Raw genomic sequence first — 10,006 nt, 5'->3', positions numbered from 1 at the left:
GGCCCCGGGAGTCACGTGGCCGGTTGCTAGGGCCTCTGAGATTCCCGCGAGAGTCCGCCTCAGTTACAGTCGCGGGCTGGTGACCTGCCGTTTGCCGCTCGCCCCGCCCTCCGTCCCTCCCTTCCAATTAATTAGCGTCGTTAGTGGTTACTTTATTTGAATGACGATCCGCCGGGTGACCGGCGCAATAAAGTCTTCGTGTAATTTTAAATTGTGGCCTTATAAGGAGCATGAACTGCCAGTGTGTGGCACTGGAAAGCAAGCATATGTTTTGGAATATATATAACAGTTAAAGAAAAAAAAACCAAAGCATAAAAAGTATACAGTGGAAACTCTTGTCCCCCCTCTGCAGACACCCTCACCCACAGTTAAATAGTGACAGTTCTTAACTTCTTACCTGACATTCCAGAGCTCTAAGTCACCTAGAACAGGGCCTGGACTAGAGTAAGCATTTAGGAAACACAGAATGGGGACGGCAATGGCTGGACACTTTCCTTCTCATCTAATGTGCATTTCGGGTTGCTGCCAGTAATCTGGTATGTCATGCAATTAAACAATGTGAATTCCAGGTACTGTTGCGCTAGACCAGCGTGAGATGTCATACGAATGATGAAACAAATAAGCTAACACATGGTGTGCTTACTATTGCCAATTCCTGTCATTTAATCTCTGAAAATCCTTATGAGCTGGGTATTATTTACTGGGAAGAAAACTGAGACACAGAAAGTTTTGTAACTTCCCCAAGGCTTAAAAGCTAGTCTATGACAGATGCAAGATTTGAACCTGGCAGTCTGATTCCAGACTGCGTGCTCCACTGGCCTAGGACCTCTGCTGCTCTACTCCTGCACTGGCTCTGCTCAAGGCCTCCTTGCCCCGGGGCCCCTGGAAAGGCAGCTTGTGGCTGCTGCAGGCACCATCTAATTCTGTCTGCTAAACCTGACAGTGCTGGGCTGAACCAACTCAGCTCCGCTCCACCAGTGCCGCCAGGGCTGCTGCTCCTAAGGCACCTGGCAGAAGGGGAGGGTCTCCCTGAGAAGGCTCCTCCCACTTAGCTGCTGCCTCCACGCTTGCGCATGGCTACCAAAGCTGCCACTCTGTGCGAAAAGACATCACGACTGCGCACACCACTTTGATGTGGCTGAACCTTGCTGAGTTCTCTACAGGCGTGGGAAGACTCTCCCTCCCCAACTTTGAGGCACTTTCTTTTCCATGAGTTTCAAATCAGACCTGCTCTGAGCTCCTGATGCCTGCCAGGGTTTTTTTGAAAAACACGTCCTACTATTTAACTTGCTGCTGTCTCCCAGCACCGGGAAGAATCTGCTGTGGACTGCAGTAGGAGATATGTACATGTAATCATGCTGTACACACAGAATCACCTCTTCTCTCTTTCACTGGTCCAGGGCTGTCTCCCTCTTCCCTTCAGAGGGCTAGTTTGTGGCAGAGTAAGATCCTCCTTCCTTATGTTAAAGAGATTCCTAGTAGTCTCTTCAGTTCTCAGAACATGTTTAGATAGAGCCTGAACATATGAGGATAATCCAGTTTAGGCTTAAACTGGGACTTCCACTCCAGTTTTATTATTAAATGATTACTAATAGATTTTATTTGGGACTTGAATTTTAGACAGCCAGCCACTAAAGGGGCAACAGGAACAAAGTGTGCCTGCTCAGGACGGGACTGATGTGAAAATGAAAACGTACAAACAGAAAACAGAGAGAGACCTGTGTGACTGTCCAATTAGTACAAAAATCAAAAGCGGTAGCCCAGGGAAGTAAAACCCTTGCCCTGGTCTTGGTGCCCACTCTGCACTACTGTGATCTCCATTCTCCCTGTAATGAGCAGCGTTCCCTGGGTGCCCACCGAGAGCTCTCCCCCTTGCTGCCCCTCTCCATGTTTTTTCTCTCTCACCTCTGCATTTATCTCCTTGTAGATCTGTGTTTTCCAGAAATATACTACATCCCGGTTATTCTCATTCTTACAGCTCAGGCAAACCCACACTTGATTCTCCACTTCTGTCATTTTACTTCCTTGGAATTTGTAAGAGCAGAGCTTTCTTTTCCTTGAATTTCTTAAGATTTCCCTCAGCATCATTAGCAAATGTGTCTATTAAGCCCCAGTTTTTGTTCTGGGTGTTCCCCCAGGTAACCCAGTAGATAAGGAACTTCCTCATGTCCTTAAAACCTTGCTCAACAGTCACCTCCTCAATGAGGCTCACCCTCACTCCCAGTTTAAAATTACAACCCCCAGCCCCTCCCTTGTACTCTCTATTCTCTTTTTTATAGCACTTTTTATCTTCTAACACAATATATAGTTTATTACATCTCCTGTCTGTCACACTTCAGGGATCTTTGTGCCTTTAGTCAATGTTATAGAACAGCGCCTGACACCAGTGGTCACTCAGAAAATATCTGTTGAATTTGTTATAAGTTACATTTTTCCCCACAAATTTGCAATCTAACTTCATTTGTGGACCTAATAAGAAATGAAAAACTGTCAGGCAAAAAAAAAAAGTTGTGTTTATTGTATGCCAGCAAAGACTCCTGTGTTCTTTCTCCTAGCAAGGGCTAAAAAGAGTTATGGTTTTTGTACTTTACTTCCGAAAGAAAAAAATTCTTTTGTGATCTTTATGTAAAAGGAATACTATGGGGGTGTGGGAGGGGAGACTGTCCCCAACCTGGTCCTCTTCCTTCACAACTCACAGACTCCCCTGCCCACCCTTGCTCAGCTCCCGGAAAAGAACAGACAAAATCACATTCACTGCTTTCCTCCAACTGTACACTCATGCTCTGCCCTCCTTTCCGTTCCAAGAAAAAACTTATATGGGCCTATCAAAGGTCAGCCATCATTTGTGGTTTGGATCTCATCTCCTGCTCAAAACCGTGTGATTTTGAAAATAGTCATCTCTCCTCTACCTCATATGAATTTCTACTTCTCCGATTCATCGCTCCCGTCCACATACAAATACACTATAATATTGCCCATCTTAAAAAACAAAATTCTGGGACTTCCCTGGCGGTCCAGCAGTTAAGACTCAGCGCTTCCACTGCAGGGGGCGTGGGTTCAATTTCTGTTTGGGGAACTAAGATCGCACATGCTTGGCGGTGTGGCCAAAAAGTAAAAAAAAAAAAAAAAAAAAAAAAATTCTCCGTGGCCGCTGGTACCCTCAGCAACAGCCTCGCTTGTCTGCCTCAGACACAGTAAAACTTCCCTATCTCACCTCTCGATTTTCTTCTCCACTTATTCCACTGGGCTGTTACTTTCACCACTGCACTAACATATCTCATCTTGCTGAATCCAAAAGTCCTCATCTGAGCCTCCCTCCCCACTTTTAAAAGTTTTTTTTTAATATTTATTTATTTATTTTGGCTGCATCGGGTCTTAGTTGCAGCATGCAGGATCTTAGTTGCGGTGTGCATGCGAGATCTAATTCCCCGACCAGAGATCGAACCTGGGCCCCCTGAATTGGGAGCGCGGAGTCTTATCCCCTGGACCACCAGGGAAGTCCCTCCACCCCCTTTTTTAACACCTGTTTCTGGAGGCTGGAGGACAACATACTCTCCTGGTTTTCCTTCCACCTCACTGGAAGGAAATTTCATCCCCACCCTCCATTCTCCAGAGAGGGTAGAGAGGCTGGAAATGAAGTTAATGCTTAATCATGATGATGTCAGGAAGCCTCCGTAGAAATTCTCAAAGTACAGGATTCAGGGGGCTTCTAGGTTGGTGAACAGAATCCAAGTACTGGAAGGGGGACACACCCCAACTCCAGGGGGACAGAAGATCCTGTCCTCAGGACCCTCCCAGACCTCGCCTTATGTCTCTCTTTATCTGGCTGTTCATCTGTATCCTTTAATAAACTGTTAAATGTCTGTGTTTCCCTGAGCTCTGTGAGCTGCTCTAGCAAATTAATGGACTCGGAGGAAGGGGTCATGGGAGCCTCTGATTTACAGCTGATCTATTAGAGGCACAGGTGACAACCAGGACTTGCCATTGGCATCTGAAGTGGGTGGGAGCAGTCTTGTGGGATCTGATGCTACCTTCAGGTAGTGTCCAGATTGAGTTAAATTGTGGGACCCCCAGCTGGTGTCGTAGAGAATAGCTTGTGGGGGAAAACCCAGCATGCTCCCGTGTCAGAGGTGTTGTGAATGTGGTCGGGGAGTGAGAGTAGGAACACAGGAGGGAGAAAACGGAGTTTCCCGAAACACTATTCTTCCAGCACCAAGGTCTTCAATTAGGGATGTTCAATTCCTCTAGTCCAAACTGAAGCAGAACCCATCAGCGGGGTAGCTGTGCTGTGAAATCTTGAAAATTCTCTTCTTGTAACATATTTGACCTTGGCCCTATAGGAATCCCCAACTGTGCTACAGAACCGTCGAGTTTCCACCATAGGGTGCTCGCTAGGATTTCTTAAACGTGTATTCTAGTTGCTGTTGCAAGCTTGCGCTTCCGAAATACGGGAAGACCCCTGTCCAGTTTCACAGCTTACCTCTCACTCACTCGTCCCAGGAGTTATATTTACACAGGCAAATGCTACAGTCTTTTAACTATAGACATAATGTACAAAATACTGACATTTTGACATTGATATAAGCGCAGTCCTGTAATTCTTCTTAAAATGCTGTGACAGTGAACTCAGTTCTCACAGCAGCTAGCATGGAGGAGCCTGGAAAACTAAGTCATTTTTTTTTTTAATTTTATTTTTGGCTGCGTTGGGTCTTCGTTGCTGCGCGTGGGCTTTCTCTAGTTACGGGGAGCGGGGGCTACTCTTCGTTGCGGTTCGCGGGCTTTTCATTGCAGTCGCTTCTGTTGCAGAGCACGGGGTCTAGGCACACGGGCTTCAGTAGTTGTGGCACATGGGCTTCAGTAGTTGTAGCACGCAGACTCAGTAGCTGTGGCGCGCGGGCTCTACAGCGCAGGCTCTGTTGTTGTGGTGCATAGGCCCAGTCGCTCCGTGGCATGTGGGATCTTCCCGGACCAGGGCTCATACCCGCGTCCCCTGCTTTGGCAGGTGGACTCAACCACTGAACCACCAGGGAAGCCCTGGAACCTAAGTCTTACGATTCCGTGTCGAGTGCTCTTTGTGCTGCGGCCTGATATCACCCACGAGCTATAATTTAGGGAAGAACGTGCTAAGAACCCTTAGAAAGTCACAGATAGAGGAGATACGTATTACTTTCAGATAAGGATGAAGGTGACATTTCGATTAAGCCTTGAAAGATGCACATGTTTCAAATAGGAGGAGATGGGTGGTGGAGGTGGAGAAGAGAGTTTAGTTGGGGCAGGAAAGGGCATTCTAGGCCAAGGAAACCACGTGGGCAAAGGCAAATGCACCTAACTTGGGGCCAGTGACTTCTGGGCTACCAGTAAGAACTGGAAACCCTGTCCACAAAGTATAATTCAATAAGTTATTTCAATTATACATAATGAAATATCACGCAGCCTTTAAAAATGAGAGCAGCAAGTTGAGACCGGCAATATTGAAAAATATTTATCAGAAACACTATGAATCACAGGACTTCCCTGGCGGTCCAGTGGTTGGGACTCACCTTCCAGTGCAGTGGGTGCCGGTTGGATCCCTGGTCGGAGAGCTAAGATCCCACAAGACTCCGGGCCGTAAAAACAAAACTTAAAACAGAAGCGATATTGTAACAAATTCAATAAAGACTTGGTTAAGATAAGACATGATAGCTTTAGAGGAAAAGAGGGTTGCAGGAAGGATTTTTTTAAGGCTAGGGTAAGAATTCAACAAAGAGTTGTAAATTAAAGGTGTGAGAGAGTAAGAATGATCGATGGAGCAAGTCCTCAAGAAGATGCAATGGGTCACAGTCAGGGAAACAAGGAACAAGGTGGGAGGAGAAGAAAGTGGATAAAAATAGAGGAACGGTGAGGTGGAGAGGAAACTGCACCTCCTCCTAGTACCCCGTGGCAAGAGCCCATGCTCTGCTCCCTGAGAGCAGGGGCTGCAGCTATTTCAGACCCTCGCCTCTCCTGCCACGCCAGCCTCCTCCTGCAGGAAGAGGGCCAAGCTTTCCGCCGGGGTCTCCAACACCGTGCACAGCTCAGAGCTGCCTTCCTAACCTCCAGTCTCAGAGGGAGGGGTGTCTGAGCTTACGCTTCTGGGGACCCGAGGCCCTCTTTCTGCCTCTGAGACCTCGGTCATCAATGACCCTTCTCTCCTCCTTGTCTTCAGAACCTCCCTGACCACTGGATCCCTCTCAGCATATATTTAACTGCTTATTAAATATGTCCCAGGTGTCACAGCAACCTCATCCTCATCCTTTCCCGCAAACTAGTGGTCCCTCCTGTGTTCTCTACCTCTGTGAAGACGCCCACCCAGACGCGTGCCAGGCTTCCTAGACCCCTCCCCCTTCACTCCCAGACTCCTTGCCCTTCACTCCCATAGCTAACAGTTACCTGTCCTTTTCACTTTGCCTCTGAAATCACTGTGCATCCATAACTTCCTCATTATTTCCTCTGTCACTATTTTAGTTTCTGGCCTTGGTTTTTCTTGCATGGAGCACTGTAGTAGTATCTTATCTGGTACTTTTGATTCTAGCATCACCCACCATCAACCTACCCTTTATATCACTATTAGGGTGATCTTTCAAGACACATAATTTTTTAAATTTTATTTATTTATTTATTTTGGCTGCGTTGGGTCTTCATTGCTGCACGCTGGCTTTCTCTAGTTGCGGCGAGCGGGGTCTACTCTTCATTGGGGTGTGGGGCTTCTCATTGTGGTGGCTTCTCGTTGTGGAGCACGGACTCTAGGTGCGCGGGCTTCAGTAGTTGTGACACACGGGCTCAGTAGTTGTGGCGCACAGGCTTAGTTGCTCCGCGGCATGTGGGATCTTCCCGGACCAGGGCTCGAACCCATGCCCCCTGCATTGGCAGGCAGATTCTCAACCACTGCGCTACCAGGGAAGTCCCATAATTTTTTTTTTGGCCACGTGGCTTGCAGGATCTCAGTTCTCTGACCAGGGATGGAACCCAGATCCCCGGCAGTGAAAACTTGGAATCCTAACCACTGGACTGCCAGGGAATTCCCTCAAAATGCATAATGGACCCCATCATTCCTCCACTTAAAAGCCTTCAGAGCTTCTCAGGACAAAGTTCGCACTTCTTCACAAAGCACATATGACAATTCCCGATCACCTTCATCTCCTGCCATATGAAGAACATGGGTTTTAGATTTTACTTGTGGTTCAGAGAGTATCACAGGATACCTCAGGCCTCTGTGCTGTGTGGGAAGAGCTTCCCCTTCTATCTACCTGGGGAACACCTAGTCAGTGATGAAGATCTGGCTCAGGTGTCATTATTTCTGTAAAATCTGCCCTGAGGTTTTCTCCCCTAGTCCAGGGCCATTTCATCTATGCTTCTAGAGCACCCCCGACAGTTAGACCCATGCACCAATCTAGGAAGGAGTCACTTATCTATCTCCCCCACTAGATTACATGGTCCTTGGTGATCTCTGCCTGGTTTTTCGTTGTACCTTTGGCCTCTAACACAGAGGCTGTCACGTGGCTTATTGAACGTCACTAAATGTTTATTCCAAGAAGCACTGACTTAGATGCTGCATCCTTGAGCTGTGCACCAAAAGAGGTACGCTCACTGTGAGACAACTTGTAGGTAAAAGATCATAAATGTCTAATAGCGCACATGGCAAATGTAGCACTTATGCACACAGCCCTGCTTGTGGACAAACTGTGTTAATCCTTCCAGTCCAACGATTTCACCATGTTCGTGTGCAGATTCCAGACGCTGCATTATCCATCTTTTTCGTTTGTTTGTTTGTTTCTGGCGTGGGGTCTGTGTCAGGTCTTAGATGCAGCACGCAGGATCTTCATTGCGGTATGTGGGATCCTTCGTTGCGGGACACGGGCTCTTCGTTGTGGTACGCGGGCTTCTCTCTAGTTGTGGCGCGTAGGCTTAGTTGCCCCACGGCATGTAGGATCTTAGTTCCCCAACCAGGGATCGAACCCGCGTCCCCTGCATTGGACGGAGGATTTTTAACAACTGGAACACCAGGGAACTCCCCCCACATTAACCATCTTAATGTTTGTCTTTCTCCTATCATATCTTAACTTTCCCTAGAGAATTCCGTGAAACTAATAATAATGTCTCTTTTTAAAACCTGAATCACTTCCAAAGCTCTCAGGGCTTAATTTTTCAAATGAAACACTATGACAGCTGTAATTTACTGTGCATTTCTCATGGTTTGTCTTAAACCGTATCGCAACTTTTTGAATTTGAGAAATTAACAAATTTTGCTTCAAAATTCATAATAAAATGTATCTTATAGAATTCCTCAACAAAAATAACATCAATAGTAATAGCTTTTACTTATTCAGCACTTCCTTTGGGGCCAGATGTAGATTCTCCAATATTTCCCTCTTGCACTTACCTGACTAATTTAAGTGCAAAACTAATTTCAGTGAGATAGAATAATTTCTTCCCTTCCATTCAAGGTATATCTTGATTCAATAATTATACTTTCATCCTGGCTCTGGGATTTATCAAAAGGATAATATGTTATGTCATTCATTTTTCTGATACATCTTACAAAATTAGCTATCTCTGGTTCCTTTGTTTAAACTCAGAACTAATTCCTCAAAACTATGTTAAGGTGGAAGTTATAAGGGCAAAACCTCCTTTCACCTGGGTTTTAATTCCAAGGGATTTCAGTGTTAGTGTCTTTTTAAATTTGGTTGATAGTAGGAAGAGTCTGCCTGCCCAGAGAGGAAAAAAGAGTTGGAGTGAGACACAGGAAATTTTCATATGTTACTAAAGGCCTGGCGATACAAGAGTGGTATTCTGTGAGAATGAAAATTGACAGATATTTGGAAAAGAAGCCACTGCATTTGCTTGTTTATGTTATGTTAGAATATGTTTGATTGTTCACAGGAAGAAATTAGAAGAATAGTAATCACATTTTTTGGAATGTAAAATTTCACCACTTATACAGATTTTAACGTATCACTTGTATGGACAGATCTGGGTGCTATACTTAGTAATGACTCTGTTCCTGGAGTGGTTAACAAAAATGGTTAATTGTTAATCTTCAGTCCTGTTTAATCTAAATCATTTCTATTTCCTTCTAAGATATCTGGCATATAAAAATGAAAGGAAAAAATTGTTTCTTCAGTTTTCAGGAAAGACATTCAGGGACAGAAGAGCTGACTCTTGATTACATATGGAATTCCTATTCCATAAGCAGCGAGTTCTCGACTACATATGGAAAAGGGGCACAAGGAAAACCTACAGATAAACTCCACAGATAATACGAATACTATATTTTAATCAATATTTTTGTTTGTTTCAACCTTTTTCCTATTAAGGAATATGACAAGGAGCAAGGTTGGTTGAGTTTCATCTTCCTTGGTTTGGTTGCCAGCCGGCAGAATGAAGAAGAAGGACCAGAAGCAAGGATCTGAACAATTCATGAAGTGACCCATCAGCACAGCATAACTAAGAATTCATAGTGTTAAGGTGTCCTCATAACTCAACTATTACAACAGCTGGGTCTCAGTGGGACAGATAGAGACAGGCCCTTTGACTGTACCCCCTCTTCTGCAAAGCTGTGTCACAAATGGGCCATGGTATTCATGAACCCATACCCATGGCCTGGCGTGGGACAGGGCGGCAGCAGGTGTATCTTCTACTAGGAATTACTCCAGCAAGGATAGCATTGGGCCTGGGTCCCGAGTCTGTCTAATATTTGACTCCTATTTAGTACCGATTATGGGATAGGTGCTTGGGGCATGCCAAAATGAATATGAGAATTCCTGCACTAGAAGAGTTCTAGTGAGGTCAGGGGACGTGCAAGCAGAGAACTGTAATGACATACCATAGGTGCTATTTTATCAGAGGGTACAATGAGGACACATGGGAGGAAGCAAGTCAGCTCCACCTGGGTGGGAAAGGCTTCGTGGAGCAGACGGAGCTCCAGCTGGCAGGTGTCTGCGAGGCAGGGACTGAAGTAACGGGGAGAAAAGGACTTGAGAGCGAGCAT

Source organism: Phocoena sinus, chromosome 11 (genome assembly GCF_008692025.1).
Source record: "Phocoena sinus isolate mPhoSin1 chromosome 11, mPhoSin1.pri, whole genome shotgun sequence".
Classification (NCBI taxonomy): Eukaryota; Metazoa; Chordata; class Mammalia; order Artiodactyla; family Phocoenidae; genus Phocoena; species Phocoena sinus.
Note: the sequence above shows the minus strand (reverse complement) of the source record.